Source organism: Littorina saxatilis, linkage group LG16 (assembly GCF_037325665.1).
Source record: "Littorina saxatilis isolate snail1 linkage group LG16, US_GU_Lsax_2.0, whole genome shotgun sequence".
Taxonomy (NCBI): domain Eukaryota; kingdom Metazoa; phylum Mollusca; class Gastropoda; order Littorinimorpha; family Littorinidae; genus Littorina; species Littorina saxatilis.
Genome location: NC_090260.1, coordinates 33056976 through 33074104, shown reverse-complemented (window position 1 = coordinate 33074104; position 17129 = coordinate 33056976). Strand labels below are relative to the sequence as shown.

Below are 17129 nucleotides of genomic sequence, written 5' to 3'. Positions count from 1 at the left end.
CACCGGAAAAAATTTGACTTTACCGGATTTTGAAAACGGCTTTATCGAATTTCCGTTAATTACCGGAAAAGTAGCATCCCTGACAAAATCCCCAACGAACATGACTTTGATCGTCTTTGACATGAGGATCAAGTGATCCAAACTGGCACGTCTCCCCGCCATTGTTTCTGAATTTAACCCATTGTTGATATTAACGTTTACAGGCGCTAATATAAATCCAAGCTTAATGCAAAGAAGCGACAATTAGAATCTATGCCAAGCGTGTCCACGTTGCTGGGATGAAAAACACATTTCTAGTTTCGGTTTTGGCTACACGCAGACTCGATCTCGAGCCAGTCGAGGACACACTGAGCGAGTGACAGCCGGACGTGGCAATGTCGACAATGTCAATGATCTCACTCAAACTCAAAGATCTTGAACAAATTTCAAGATCTTTGCCTACATTCAGAACAGTCATAGAGCAACATAGATCAACATACCTTGATATTTCGTCTTCGGAAAGACCGACCCGTAGCCTGACCTTTCCACCAAGGAAGGCATTCTCGCCGCCTGCTTTGGTCTGGCTTGAATCCACAAAATATAACAAAAGTTCGATGACAGTACCGCTGCACGCCATGTTTGATCTTCGAATTCGAATTTGACTGAATGCACTCAAAACTTTTGCACGAAGCCCTTCCATTGGATGAAGTTTGGCAGACTTTTGCAATTTGCCTTCTGATTGGATCTCTTTTTGTCAGTGTGTGATTGGTTCTTTTAAAGGGAAGCAATCGCTGTCAAAATCATATTTCTGAATGTGTTGTTGCTTCCCTTCAATCGGAGTTGGCTCCTTGACGAATAGACTAGAGGATCATAGAGTGATACAGCTGTGAAAAATGTACGTTGAAAATAAAATGCTTTGCAATAATGCCCATCACGATCACGAAAACAAATCACGATCACGATCACGAGACTTGATTTTTTTGTCATCACGGATCACGGGCAAAGTCCCATCACGATCACAGAAATGGAAATTTCGGCAATCACGGTCACAGAAAGGTCAAAAAACGCCAATCACGATCACGGTTTTAAACCCTTTGGGGCCCTCAATTATGTTATTGAACTGCTTAGCGGAGATTTCCAGATCAATCATACGGCGGTGAAAGACTGGTCTCTAGTACGGTCTATACTTACAAAATATAAAAATAAACAAACAAACCAACACAAAAAAGGTTTGTGTTGCACGTAGGATTTAAGTATTTAATTGAATAGAAAAGGCAACATCGGAATAAAACAAATCTCGTGGTTCTCTTGTCAAGGAGTATGCACAGAATATGAAAGAAGATTGTGGAGTAGGCTGCTTTCTATTCTACTGCTCTAAATTAGCAAGAGGCAAGCTTTACAATGCTATTCACACTAGGATGCAAAGCATTCAGTGCTAAAGCTCTCAAATCACAATAGTTACAAGACAAAACACACTTCTTGGGGCTACAAGAAATGTTAATATTTGTAAGCACACAATTGGACACATATTTGTAAATATTTTGTATTGCCTCCCTTGAATAAAACTTATTAAAAAAAATATTCTGAGAAAAAAAGTTATACTTAAAAGCAAAGCTATCAAGAAATAGGTAGACAACCCGTGTAGATACCTTTATTCTTAAGACATTTTATTTTTGGAGGATGTCACTATGCAATTTTACAGATTTAAAAAAAAAGCTTTAGATGATCTCCCTTGAACAAACATTTCTTGTTTTTACTATGTGTTAGTTTTAAGGGTATATAGAAGAACAATAAAGAAAAAATGCTGCAAATTGACTTGGACGTATTTACAATTTAATTAAACAAAATGTTTCAAATTATCTGATAATGAAATTCTACATTAAAATTAAAGCAGATCTAGGGACTTGTGCACAACATAAAACATAAGGAACTATGATCTGCATTGCTTGTTATGATGATAATGGCTGGCACCTGTCGACCGACTTGCACGCCATAATTCTATATGTTTTACTATGCGCCCTGCATGTCAATGGTCTTTCTCTGGGTGGCTCGATTCTGAGGAGATAAAGAAAATGCATTTAGTGCAAGCAGTACATAATGACAACACACATACAATTACTTAAAGCAGCTGCTGGTTTCAGAGTATTTAGTTAAAGGCCCACCCCAACTTGTTTGCCTCAATGTCGCAGATTTGGTCAGACTTTCACAATGATTAAGATAACAAATTTAACAATGTTTTGATTTAAAAAAAAATAGTATTCATTTTTGTTGTTTTCGGCCCCATTCACTGGGAATCTTACTCAAGGACAAGGATTTTTCTTAGGAATATTTGTATGTGAAGCTTCCAAGCCCTAGCTTCAGAAACGACCAAGAAACCCTCAATAATGGATTTTGTTGTGCATAGTGATGGCTATCCAACCGAGTGGCGGAGCACTGGTGAATCCTTTCATTCTCCTGATTGCTTGATTCTGAAATGACATTGTGGAGTTGGTAGTTATGTGAGTGTGTAGTGCCTGCTCTTCGTTGTTTAGTCGGGGGGAGGGGGGGGGGGGGGGGTATTGAATCATATGATCATAAAGTAAGACTTCACTGTGATGTGCAGAGATTTAGTCAGGTACACAACATTGCTATGCTATCACGAAATTAGATGTTCTATCCTCTAGATGGGCTACACAACTACATCAGATGTGATGGTTGGGTTTTCGCAAGTCAGCAACATGTTTTGAAGTTCTCATTGGGTAATCACGGCTGACATCAAACACAGAAAAGGTGGAAAAAACATAAATCAATGAACTCCCCTTCCCTGCATTGTGATACTAGCCATATATGGGTCTGCCGAAGTAGCTCCTGCACATATTGAATTAAGTATTCATGTTATTGTTAGGATCACACTTTTTTCTGGTACATGTATATCAGACTGGAAAGTTTCTCAAGGCTTGAAGAATTCAAGAGCTTGCCTATCCCCAATAAAAAAAAAATTTAGTATGCAAGTATTTTCAGGGTCTCAAGGTTTTAATATGAAGTCTGTTCCTCTGGGGTCATGGAGAAACAAATTACAAATGAGAACATACTGTTACACAACAAATTCCCACCAATTTAGGACATACCATAACATAACTCACAAACAAACAACAGCAATACAATAATTAGTCTGCAAATACCTAAACGTCGTTCACACTAGGTATACAAAAATAAAAAAGCACATTCAGGCAGGTTTGACAAGTAGACCATTCCAGCTACTGTTCCAGACCAAAGGCCATGTTTCCCCTTACTCTGTGATTGTAATCATAATTATTGTTTATGAATGACTTCAGTTTTTCTAAGTAAATCTCTCGTTGTAATTACTGGTAAATGCATTATCCCAATTAAGATATCCTCATATCTAACCTGCGTAAACTTCATTTCAAGGATTTTAATTTTTTTTTAAACTGGCCAAGAAATTATAAGCATTCCTCAATTATGTTCCTGTCAGACTCAATGAGCTAATCTTATAAAAAAAATTAACAAAAGGTAGCATCTTATAATATTCTCACGTGAATTATAGCTAATCAGAAAACTAGTATTTAATTTTTGTTTTTAAACTCAAACTGAAAATACAGGCATGCAACATTATCCTTGCTGTTTTGTGATAACCCTTACCATCAACTATTCTATTTCATTTCCATCTTAACAGGCGTAGCACCTCTCTGGAAGCCAAAAGAACACTTTAAATCCCCCCCCCCCCCCCCCCCAGTACTGAGTAAACATTGCTGTGCATATTTTAAAAAAAAAACAATGCCTGAGTCTCCAGTCACCTGTTTATGTTGTTGTCCTTGTACTTCACTTGTAGCTTAGCTGTTCAAGAAACTGTTTCTCTGATCACATGATCAAAATTCAAATACTTAATAAACCAATTTTGATTCTATTTCTTCAATAATAAGTTGAACGTCTGCATATGTAATTGCCACAATTTACAGAGTTTCTGAATAAATGCTGCAAGAAAAACCAACAGAGTGAACAGTTTGTAAATATACTAACATACCTATATTTACCTTATGACATGTGTGGTACAGTGGCTGCTAAAACGTCCGTTACACCTGTCTGCATATATTAGGTGACAGCCCTGATGGAGACTGAAAAAAAAGTTCCTTTGTCAGTACCCTGTGTATGAGTGTGGTCGGGTATGTTCTGGAACAATTAGAGCACTCCCTATGACCATATGTTGCACGGAGGGTAGGGGGGGGGGGGGGGGGCTTTTAGAGGTGTAGTTGTTGGACTGTAGTGTAGAGGCTGATTGGCAGTGCTATGGGGTGAGGGTGGAGCCGGGGCGGAGAATATATCGTATGTAATTGAATAATAATAGTAATAAGCATGATCAGTTAGACTAGAGTTAAAAACTATGTTGATCGCCAGAGACATTACATAATGTGAAATCACAAGCATGTTACTGTACCTTTCGTTTTGCCATTGAGATTGGTAGAAGGCATTGAGTGGTGAACACAAGTTGCATTGATCACTGCATCACCATGTGGTCAATCCCCTTTGATCTGCAGATTGCACCAGCACAAACCAACACTGTGTTATGATCGTAAACAGCCCACACGGCCAATAAATCTAAGAACACAAACACTAGATAGATCTAATCGGAGAGCCTGCAAACCGAGTCATGCTTTTTAAATTCAATGAAAATCTGTCTGTCAATGAAGCAGATAGATCTATCCTTGCGATTGTTTTTGCAAGCAGATAAATGTTAGTACGTCACTTATTCCGTTTTCATTCAACAAATTGATATTTTGCAAGATGCATTTCGTGCCAATGAGCTGAACAAACAATCAAAATCAAGCAAGTGGTACATTCTTGAAGACAAAATTCAGTCACGCAAACAAACTGAAGGGAAAGAATCTAGCTTACTGCTGTACTGATTTCGCCAAATAAATGCATTTGCATGCCGAAGTTATTCCTGCTTTGATTCCAATCATTCTAATTGATCTGAATGCAAAAAATATACGTAAACGAGCTGATCAAAATGAGTAACATTGCACCTGCCTATAGACTGTACTGCGAAAGCGAAGGTCGTCTGCGACTGGAGATTTTGAAGTCGAACAGCGTCGTTTCTTCACTCTCAGCGGTTGTCTTCATCGGAAAAGTGAAAAGCCTGACTTGCAATCTAGCGAAAGACACATTCTGTCTTTCCGTTCGGGCGTTGTTTTTGTGTACAATCTCTGAAAATGTTATTTCGAAAAAGGCGGCCGTCATTGTTTTGGGGTTTCCGCCTAGTGGTGTTTTAAACCGGTTTCAGACCGGAACACACTGAGGAGATGAGAACAAAATGGCAGCCCCCATGAAATCCGAAAGGTCACGGAAAAAAGTCGTGAATAGGGGTGTGTATAGGATTCGGTCGATGTGTTTGTTTGTTTGTGTGTGTGTTTGTGTTCGCATATAGATCTCAAGAATGAACGGACCGATCGTCACCAAACTTGGTGAACAGGTTCTATACATTCCTGAGACGGTCCTTACAAAAATTGGGACCAGTCAAACACACGGTTAGGGAGTTATTGGTGGATTAAGATTCTACAAGGACTTATAGAGGGACATATTAATGGTCAAAGGGAAATAACCTTCTCAGTTGGTGGCAGTGAGAATGGTTATTTCCCTTTGACCAACGGGGGTGTTTTTCCTACCTCGGAGGAATTTCTTGTTTATTGAAACGGATAGGTGCCAGAATGAAAGAAAGCCCTAGGGGCTCCGTGCACCTAGACTTGACAGGTCCAGTAACTCTAATGATTTAACGAGAAACGACTCCAATAAACAAACCAAGACTTCTCTTTTTGACCCTCTCTTCCGGGTCCTGCCGACGAACTGCGCAAGACTGCGGACTTCCTGGCAGCCACTGGTCTGAGGATCTAGCACGGCCACCAACATCGAACGCAGAAGAAGAAGAAGAAGACCCTCTCTTCCAAAGTTAAATCTCTGACGTCCAAAGCCGCGGGTTAGGGGGAAGAATTTACCCGATGCTCCCCAGCATATCGTAAGAGGCGACTAACGGATTCTGTTTCTCTTTTTACCCTTGTTAAGTGTTTCTTTCATAGAATATAGTCAATTTTTGTAAAGATTTTAGTCAAGCAGTATGTAAGAAATGTTAAGTCCTTTGTACTGGAAACTTGCATTCTCCCAGTAAGGTAATACATTGTACTACGTTGCAAGCCCCTGGAGCAAATTTTTGATTAGTGCTTTTGTGAACAAGAAACAATTGACAAGTGGCTCTATCCATCTCCCCCCTTTCCCCGTCCGAACCGGGGCACCACTGTCCATCCCAAGTTCGCAGAATGGGAACAGCACGAACATGTTCAGTGGTCATATTATGCCATTACCTGAACATATCATGCCGAGTCCCATCCCTGCTCGCAAGCGCCAGATGTAACCGAGTGCCGAAACACTACGATCACCTCGGGAGGCGAAGTGCAATCAAACAGGATTGAAAATGTTAGGGCCAATTTCTTAGCCCTATAAAAACTGTTATGCAAACCCGAAGGTTTCCATGAACATACAGACAATCGGAAACCACCAGACCCCATCACAAACAGAATTCCACAACTCACTGGTGTTGACTTAAAGGCCAACAACTCGGGTGCAGAGTCTGCTGTGAAAGGAGCGGTAGCCTCCCCTGTCACAATCGCCCCCGTTTGAATGAACTTCGTCCCGAAGTTCCGAACCGGGGGACCACTGTCCATCCCAAGTTCGCAGAATGGGAACAGCACGAAAATGTTCAGTGGTCATATTATGCCATTACCTGAACATATCATGCCGAGTCCCATCCCTGCTCGCAAGCGCCAGATGTAACCGAGTGCCGAAACACTACGATCACCTCGGGAAGCGAAGTGCAATCAAACAGGTTTGAAAATATTAGGGCTAATTTCTTAGCCCTATAAAAACTGTTATGCAAACCCGAAGGTTTCCATGAACACACAGACAATCGGAAACCACCAGACCCCATCACAAACAGAACTCTACAATCCACGGGTGTAGACGTTTAAAGGCCAACAACTCGATTTTTGAGACGATGTCGCGCAGGGTACATTTGTGTCTGTTATTAAAGACCCACTCCTCCCCTTGAAGACAGTTCGGCTCATCGTCACATATGAGTGACTAGGCAGTTTATTTGCGTACGTTTGTGACTAAGTGGAGGGATGGCTTATCCCATGTTAAAACCTGCATGGCCATATCCGAGATGGTGAGCCGTTTCGCGGGAAGGAATGAGCCTTTAATATAATAATATGACTAGATACATGTCTGTTCCAGGACAAGTACCATACCCTACCATCCACTCGAACGAGATCGGAACACGCCTTCGTTCTGGATACCGCATGGACAAACCAGAGTTCGCTGATGACACGTAAGTGCAGGGTTTACATAAAGAAAGAAATGTACTCACAAAAGCATTTTGCACTTGAACGATTTCGTTTGCCCAATTTTCAAACAGCTGAAACGGGGGCACTCTCCCCCAAGGACAACCGATGCCAGCTTCTTTTCATTTCAGGCTTTTTTTTTTTTTAAAGTTACGTTAAATTGAAAAATATTCTCATCAAAGCTTTAAGGATGAGAATTAATTAAGAAACAAAACTGCAAACCCATAATTTCAAAGCGACCTCTTGGTTCAGGAATTTGCATTTTTGTTTGCGTAATGATCTTTCCAGGTTGCTGACTACGAGAAGGGAGACATGTTGGGCTGTGGGACGCCTGCTGGTACAACATTTCGAATACAAAAAATGTCGAGCTATTTCTAAACAAAACATGTCGAGATATTTACAGTTTATTTCCCCCTTTTTATGTAAGTGGTAATATGTAGACTAATGGCATGTTGAATAAAAAAATAAAAAAAGGTATGTTATTGGAAGGTTTAATGGTGACACAACAAAACGTTATGGTCACTATTCATTTTTTTACATTTAGTCAAGTTTTGACTAAATGTTTTAACATAGACGAGGAATCGAGACAAGGGTCGTGGTGTGTGTATGTCTGTGTGTGTGTCTGTGTGTGTGTATGTGTAGAGCGATTCTCACAAAACTACTGGACCGATATTCATGAAACTTGACATGAGAGTTCCTGGGTAGAATATCCCCACACTTTTCTTTCTTTTTTTCGATAAATGTCTTTGATGACGTCATATCCGGCTTTTTGTGTTTGTTGAGGCGGCACTGTCCCGCCCTCATTTTTTTTAACCAAATTGATTGAAATTTTGGTCAAGCAATGTTTGACTCAGTCCGGACTTTGGTATTGCATTTCAGCTCAGAAGCTTAAGAATTATTTAATTAGTTTGCTCATTAACCCTTTCGCTGCCAATCAAAACTTGCGTATGTGCATTCCTGACTGCCAGGGAATATTGGAGTTCGGGGTGTAATAATTCACAAAAAATTCTAGCTCCAAACTGGCAGTAGGTAGGTAAGTAAAACCTATGTTATTTTTAAGGGAAATTGAACCAAGAATCTGTTTTTAGTGTCTAATCATGGAAATAATAATTAGTTTGGCTTATAATGATGTTTAAATATGAACTTTTGAAAAATCAGTCCGGCGCATCTTCCGGTGCCTGTGGATCAAACACAGGTGGCTGTTTTGCTTGCTCCAAGAAAAGATTATAATCACTATCATCTACCTGTTTCCAACGAATCGTCCGAAAGAAGATCTCCCCCTTCCCCTGTCAGTATCCATAATCATTTGCACCGCCTGTAGCGTCAGTCCTGCTTTGTTTTTCCCTACTAGGGCCCGGTCGACTGTCACCGTCAGCCATTTTGACGAGTCGAGATTTCTCTCCCCTACCCTGTCGCCAAGGCCGAAAATAGCCTTCAGACGCAAAACCGCGTCACCATTTATGTTTATTCATGAGAATGAGGTATCCTACCAAGCCATTGGCTGCTATTTGTGTGTCAGCAGTGACGTAGCATTTCTGGAAAATCCCGGAACGGAGAAGACGGGTTAACCCGTCCTAAGGCGCTGCAGCTGCACAAGCGCATGACGGGTATACCCGTCCTAAGGCAGTCAAGTGGTTAAAGTTGTCATTAAAAACGATTTTCCACTAACAGATTAAAAAAAGCATTGCATTGTATGCCTCGTTTTCTCGTGAATTCAAACATATATAGATATGTTATATTTACTTGAAAAACGCACTCAGAATTAAAGAAAATAGGTCAAGTATAATGTTCGCATGGTTTGCCGAGACGAGCGTGACCCGTCTCGGTGTTCGGGGAAGTTTAGCCGAGACTATCCGAATGTAGTCCTGGCGATGAATGGTTTTTGGTGTTTATCTTTTAGTTCAATACTGTAGACAGATTGACTAAATGTGTTTATATCGCTTCACGCGACTTGTTCAAATTTCAGTAAAATCAAAATAGTCGTTCTGTCATAGTTTAACGTTCCAATAACATAGTTACCTTTCTGGGGTTTTTGGTTCACGTATGTGTAGCCTATGCGATCGTAACTTTGTCTGTCTGTGCGTGTGTGCGTGTGTATGTCTGTGGTAGAAACTTTAACATTTGAAGACGTCACATTATGGCGTAAGAGGGTTAGACGTCACGCGAAGGAATTACTGAAAGTCTCGGTCATTGTTATTTTGAGCGGGCCGAGACTAGTTGGCAGTCGTGTCCCTGTAAGTTACAGGCTACATGCAGACAGACAGATCTAGATCTAGTGTCTCGCTTTCTTGCACAGTGTCACCTATGCTTACTGTGTGTGTGTGTGTGTGTGTGTGTGTGTGTGTGTGTGTGTGTGTGTGTGTGTGTGTGTGTGTGTGTATGTGTGACGGAGTGATTGAGTTTGTGTTATTGTTTGTCGATTTCTTACGTGAGCCTCGAAGGCTTCGCCTCTTGTTATTTTGAATTTGGGAACATTGGCAGTCTATTTGTATTTGGATTTCAATGACATGCTGGAAAATGGACATTTATCTCCGAAAAAGAAACACATCAATTGTTTAATCTTCTTCCTGTAGAAGAAAGAAGTCGGCTATTTCTATTGTTGTTGGAGGGTCATCATTCCTGGATTCTGAAATGTGGTAAGGGAGGGGTATGTTTAACGTCCGACAAACTGCTGTCTCGATGACCTAAAACACTCAGTAATCACTGCTGTTTGCCTGTTTTTTTTTTTCTTGTTCTAGAACCACGTTTGTCGTGCGAGACAGATTCAGCATCGATCTCATTTTCTGTTTTGTTCTGGGCCTACTCTGAAAACGATTCACATTTAAGGTGTATCCTTGTTGCTTCAGGTACCACAACCTGATGAAGAATTGTTGGCAGTACAAGGCGTCTAAACGACCCACCTTCAGTTCCAAACTCACATTCTGTTACAGACGATACTATAACTCTGATTAAAAACAATATCTCTTTTAAAAAGTAAACAGGTTTTTTTGTTTTGAGAATCAATTGTATCCTTGTTGCTTCAGGTACTACAACCTGATACAGGATTGCTGGCTTCTAAACGACCCACCTTCAGTTCCAAACTCCATTCTGTTAGAGTCAATACTTTAAATCTGATTAAAAACAAAATCTATTTCAAAAAGTGAATAATATTGCCTGGCGAATCGTTTGTATCCTTGTTGCTTCAGGTACTACAACCTGATGAGGGATTGTTGGCAACTAGTACAAGGCGTCTAAACGACCCACCTTCAGTTCCAAACTCCATTCTGTTGGAGTCGATACTTTAAACCTGATGCAGGATTGCTGGCTTCTAAACGACCCACCTTCAGTTCCAAACTCCATTCTGTTAGAGTCAATACTTTAAATCTGATTAAAAACAAAATCTATTTCAAAAAGTGAATAATATTGTCCGGAGATTCACTTGCATCCTTGTTGCTTCAGGTACTACACCTTGATGAAGGATTGCTGGCAGTACAAGGCGGCTAAACGACCCACCTTCGGGACGATCCGAGCACAACTCGCCAAGCAGTTCGACTCTCCCGGCAACAGGCAGAGCGTCGGCTTCTACTACGACACCAACAACCTCAACGTTTTATAAGCCCCGACTTTTTCCGTTGGAGTCAATTTCTCAACAGTGACGATTATCTCGATCTAACTACAGAGATGTCAAAATAAATAACATTAAATCAGGTTTACAAACCGAGTTTCATAATTATCGGATGGATGGTTTTGGTGTTGTTGGGAATTTTGTGGATTTACTTGGTTTTGCCGCTTTTCCCCCCGCTATCAGATCTACTTAAAAAAGTTGGCAGATCAAAGCAAGTGGATTTGCTTGGTTTCGCCACAATATTTGGGAAAAAGTGATGTTAAAAGAAATGGCAACACAACGCAAGTGGACAGGCTTTATCCTAGCAGAATGCTGACTTTGAGGTTATATACTTAGAAATTAACACAAGAAGGAAATTTATCTAAACATATATGAAACTGTCTCTTCATGAAGAAAGAGAGAGTCAAACAGAGTTAAAGAAACACCCTCTTTATAGTGATGTTCGATCATAGCAAACAATAAGCGATTTCGACAATTAAAAACCATTGTATTTTCATAGTCACAGTTGTCCACTCTTGAGCAAATTGTAGCAAACACCAAACAGCTCTACGATTTATAAGCCTCGGAATTTAATAGTCAAAGAAACACCCTCTCTATAGTGACGTTCTTTACAAACGATAAGCAATTCCGACAATTAAAAGGCATGATATTTCCAAAGTCACGTGTGCACACCATTAAGCAAATTGTGGCAAACACCAAGCAGCTCCACGATTTGTATAAGCCCCGGAATTTTTCAGAGTCAAACAAACACCCTCTCTATAGTGACGTTCGTGACAAGCAATTAGCGATTCCGACAATTCAAAACCATGGTATGTCTACAGTTAAAAAAACAAACTGTTGAGCAAACCGTAGCGAACACCAAGCAGCTCCCAGAATTAAAAGCCTTGGCAATTCCACACTCACAGAAGCACACTATTTTTGAGTACTACGAAGCAAATACCCAGCACCTAGACACACGAGAAACCTCGAGATTTCAGAAGCCTCAAGAGCTCACTTTTCGATAACTTTTAGCAAACATCGAACAGCTCCGATGATTACAAGCCCTAGAATGTCCAAAGTCACACAAGCATCCTCTTGGATATCTGTTAATTTGGCCCAAGAATTATAAGCCCTCATAGAACCTATTGTTCGAAGCACCGTCTTGAGTGACTCGTATCAAACACAAAGGAGCCAAACAAGAATCATACGCCTTGGCATTTCCAAAGTCATTGACTTTGTTTCGGATGATTTGAATCCAACACACAGCAGCTCCACGAGTGCTAAGCCTTGAACATTTCAAAGTTACACACACTAAACACCACGAGACCTATATAGGCTTTGGAATTTCCGAACTCACAAACCAACCTCTTGAGTGACTTGTAGCAAGCACCGAGGAGCGAGAGGAATAAGTATTTCGCAGCTCATTGAAGCACTCCCTTGAGTGCCTTCATTGTAGCAAATAATATCCAAGGTCAGCAAGCTTTGGTATTTGCAAAGTCAGAGAAGCACCCTCTAGGGTGACTTTTAGCAAGCAGCTCTAGGGATAGTAAGCCTTGAAATTTCCAAACTTACCGAAGCAACCTTTTTTTTCGGGCTTTGACACACACAATTGCCCAGATCACAATTTAGATGTATGAATTATATTGTCAATACCATATTTTCAGTTTAAATGATCGTTCAATAGGTAGCGTTATTGGAGTCAAAATGAACATTTTCTGTCAATCATGTACATGCTGCATGATAGGACGGGAGTACCGTAAAATCCCTAGCATACGCCCACCCCCCCTCCGCACATATTTCGGGTAAAAGTAGGGGGTGGGCGTTTGCTAGGTATACACCCCTTTGCAAGATAAAGTGTCATCACATTTTCACGAGGGAAAAAAGTGATACAACCATGTGATTTATGCAATTTTAATAAAAAATAAACGCACCGTTTGTTTACGCAAATAAAGATGAAGGTTCTGTGATAGAAAAAAAACACACAAGTGACCTTCATTTTTCTCATTCTCAGAATAACGTCAGCACAAACACGTAAGTTTCTTCTTTTGTTTGGAGACCCTCTTCCAAGTATTCCATCACAACTTGTTCAACTTCTTCAGATCTAACTGGCGGTCTTTCAGACAACTTTCCTTTTTCCTTTTCTTTTCCGTATTGCTGTTCTAATATGTTTCTGTGTTCCCTCCACTCTCTCATTCTTATTTCTGTCAAAAGAAAACTCGCGGGCACATAACGAAACATTGCCTGCAGCTTCGTTGTCAGTTCGTATGTCACTGTATATGATTTGTGCTTCGGCATGGCTGAACATAAGCTTAGAAAGGAAGTGCTTGTCAACGAGAGAAGTGTTAAACACTCAATAAAAGACGTCACTGAACGACGTCACTGAAAGACATGACGTAATTTTATCCCCTACTCCCCCCTCCAAAAAAAAGGCGAACCATTGAACAGTGTGCACAAATCGTAGATAAAGGAGGCCGACTGTCTTAAAACATTTTTTTTAAACCGGGGTGGGCGTTTCAGTGCTAGGTAGTGACCCCTCTGCACAACATTTGGCCGAAAGTAGGGGGTGGGCGTTTGCCAGGTACTGGGCGTATGCTAGGGATTTTACGGTACTAATTATGTATTAGTGTGGAGAGTGTATGTCTGTGTCTAATGTTGTTTGACATGAACACCTAATTTGTTTACACCTGGTGTTGTAATGTTTATTATTTGCAAATATTATTTCATAAATATATGTGTATTAGATGTATTGTGTTGTCCTCTCAGTACTGTTGTTCCATGAGCACCTTCTTAGGGCACATCAATAATGTTCTATTTCATGAACCATTTTAACTCCATTAGCGCCGAACGAGAGCAGTATTTTTTTAAACTTATTTTTTGAAGAACTGTCGCCACAAGTACAGTAGTGTTAGTAAAGTATCATTCTGTGGACGTTTTTATCCGTATACTTTTTTTTTGCTGTGGACAGTGATATCTAATTTTGTGTACTTACTTGTATTGCAAAACAACTACTTTACCAGTAATTCGTCATTTGGTTTCTTTTAAATGTACTACGTACTTCATCCTGTCTAACTTAAGCATCAGGAAACTTTTTTTAAAGTTCAAAACAGACCATATTCATCCAACTTAGAGCTGCTACGTTTTGTTTATGTATATATTTGTGCACGTCTACTCTTGTTAGTATATATATAACACAAGCCATAATTTTGCATCCATTTTCGCTTTCCTAGTGCATCGTTTATATTTTAATCATTCATGAATATATCTACATTGCATGTATTGTTTCATAATATAAGGATAGCATTTAGTCCATTTGTCTTGTTGATAATTTGTATAACTACTTTTTCCTTTCATAATTTTAATTGCCATGGTGAATGTACTATTTAGTAGATTTTCTTTTATGTCTTATGTATGTCTTCATGAAGTTTGTCTTTGTGACATACTGACAGAGACGTGTTGCTTTGGGAGTTACCCCAATACTATTAATGTGCTGTTATCATATTTTCTTCTTCTTTATTTTCTTATTTCCATTTCCAGCACACGTTTAAGTGGCAACCACTCACTATAGACTTTAGTGTTAATTGGAGTCAGTTTTACCCCTGCAAAAGATTAGCATCACTCTCTTAGATCTGGAAAGGATTGTACATGGAATGAGATCATCTCCCTCTTGGACACATACAGCAAATCATCAGTCTGGGTACTCTCCGTGCAGCGTGTTTTTTAACGTTTTTTTTAATGAATTTTAACCTTAAACAAGCACCAGTGGCTTTATGGAACTGAATTCATTTATAGTTTTATTTATGAACAGGATGGGATGATCTTATCCCAGACCGGCACGGTTGGCCTAGTGGTAAGGCGTCCGCCCCGTGATCGGGAGGTCGTGGGTTCGAACCCCGCCCGGGTCATACTTAAGACTATAAAATTGGCAACCTAGTGGCTGCTCCGCCTGGCGTCTGGCATTATGGGGTTAGTGCTAGGACTGGTTGGTCCGGTGTCAGAATAATGTGACTGGGTGAGACATGAAGCCTGTGCTGCGACTTCTGTCTTGTGTGTGGCGCACGTTTTATGTCAAAGCAGCACCGCCCTGATATGGCCCTTCGTGGTCGGCTGGGCGTTAAAGAAAAAGAGAAAAGAAAAAAAAATATTTTGCCACGTGACCCCAGGCTGCTCTGATATATATAGTGGGCAACACTGTTTTCGCGGGAAGGACTGTGTGTTTTAGTTATTGTGAGAACAAAAAGTCACTTCTTAGTATGCATTTTCTAATGAGTTATTTCTAATATGCTGACTGTAAGCAAATTATATTTCAGTATATCACATGGAAAAGTGGATTATCTACAAACATGCATAAGTGTCATTTCTCAGAATAAGTCATGCACGCTGATATTTCTGATGCAATCTCTTGTTGTTATATTTTGTCTTGTGTTTTTTGTTTCTTTTATTTTTAGCGTGATATACCGTTCTAACATCTAGCGGGTCACCTGAAATCCACCCTGGATGATTGAATAATTCCCATGTTTCACTAAAATGGTAAAAATGTGTTTTGGCGTGAACGTCATTTTTTAAACACTTATCGGCGGTTTGTATTTGTTACTTTGTATTAAATGTTCAAACATTGGTCGTTACGCGTATTACTTTTATATACTTTTGAGAACATTTCTAATTTTTTTCTCTCCTCACGTCTCGAAAGTGTATTACGAATTTTAACACCTAGTTCAATCATAAAAAGCTTTGTTGAGATGATATTTAGTTTTGATTTCAAATAAGAATGAGAGGGAGAATGTTATATATATAACACATATGTGACCCTCCACCACGAAATGAGTCGCATGTCACCTCGCGCGGTTCTGCGCTAGGCTTGATATAAGTCCGGAGAGTGTATGGTAACAGTGTGAGGGTCACCTTAGTCACAGGCGTATAACTCAAACAGTTTCCGCTCTTTTCTAAAACGGTTTTCACCACTGGATAGAGCATAACAAACTCTTTAGGAAAATGTAAAAATATGAAAATCATGCAAAGGTGACATGCGACTCATTCCGTGGTGGAGGGTCACATATATACACACACACACCTTACAACCCCCTCCCCTATCTCTTTCTGTATCCTCGCTCTCTATTTTTCTCTCTCTTTCTGTCTCCTATCTCTCACGAACACATGCACACACACATACACGCACGCACACACACAAAACACATACACGCACACTCTATTTCTCTCGTTCTTTCGAATTCGGTCTCCTATCTCTCACAAACACACACACACACACACACACACGTTCTCTCTCTCTCTCTCTCTCTCTCTCTCTCTCTCTCTCTCTCTCTCTCTCTCTCTCTCAACCCCGTCTTTTTCATTGATAATAAACGTCAGTGCTATATACAATGCATTTTCTTTCTTCTTCTTCCATGGGCTGAAACTCCCACGTACATTTGCGTTTTTGCACGATGGTGCCTCTATGTGTATGCCCGTTATCCCCCGCCATTCAAGCAGCCATACTCCGTTTTAAGGGATGCGTGCTGGGTATTTTTGTGTTTGTACGACTCGCAGCACTCTGACATGGATTACAAAAACTTTTTCCGTGCGCACTTGGTCTTGTTCTTACTTGTACACACGGAGGGTGAAACACACACACACACACAAGGCCCGTAAGTTGACCTGGAAGATCGGAAACATCTCACAGCGGGATTCAAACACAAACCTTCCACACCAAAGGCTGACACCATAAGCAACAGACTATTCCGCCTATCGAGGGGTATTTTTTTTTATGAATAAGGGCAATTCAAAGGTACACATCTAAAATGACAACAACGGAGCTTTCTTTATTCATACTCACCGTAACCCGGTGAGGTTGTTCAGATTTTGTTCAGGGCTGTATGTGTAATAATAATAATAAGAAGAAGAACATTTATATAGCGCTAAATCAAAAACTTTCGTTAAAAAGGCTTGCTCTAAGCGCTTGACATCTAAACTAAAACGTCATTCACACTCTTTACAATGATGTACAAGAACTTCATGTCACACTCTTTCATTCAGTATAGCACCATTCACACAGTTGTTATTCTGTACAAGACAATAAGTTAGTCTAACATTTAGAATGTTCATAAGATGAAAACAAGAGAAAACCAGACTGATTAAAACAACTGCTTAGTGCTAACAAAGCATGAATCTTAATGATAACGTAATACATG

The 17129-nt window shown here is 40.1% G+C and overlaps 2 long non-coding RNA genes across 3 annotated transcripts; one reads left to right on the top strand and one right to left on the bottom strand.

Moving 5' to 3' along the window:
• Positions 1-2777: 2777 nt before the first annotated feature.
• LOC138950870 (uncharacterized) lies at positions 2778-5641 on the bottom strand. Of its 2 annotated transcripts, XR_011450841.1 has the most exons (4): positions 5005-5641; positions 4412-4505; positions 4011-4091; positions 2778-2826 (listed from the first exon to the last, which is right to left on the bottom strand). It is a non-coding gene; the product is annotated as an uncharacterized lncRNA (long non-coding RNA). The 2 variants fall into 2 exon arrangements; XR_011450840.1 differs by lacking the exon at positions 2778-2826 and having other exon boundaries at positions 3744-4091; positions 5005-5634.
• Positions 5642-7246: 1605 nt separating this feature from the next.
• LOC138950879 (uncharacterized) lies at positions 7247-15687 on the top strand. The gene is made up of 2 exons (XR_011450843.1): positions 7247-7351; positions 10803-15687. It is a non-coding gene; the product is annotated as an uncharacterized lncRNA (long non-coding RNA).
• Positions 15688-17129: the final 1442 nt, after the last annotated feature.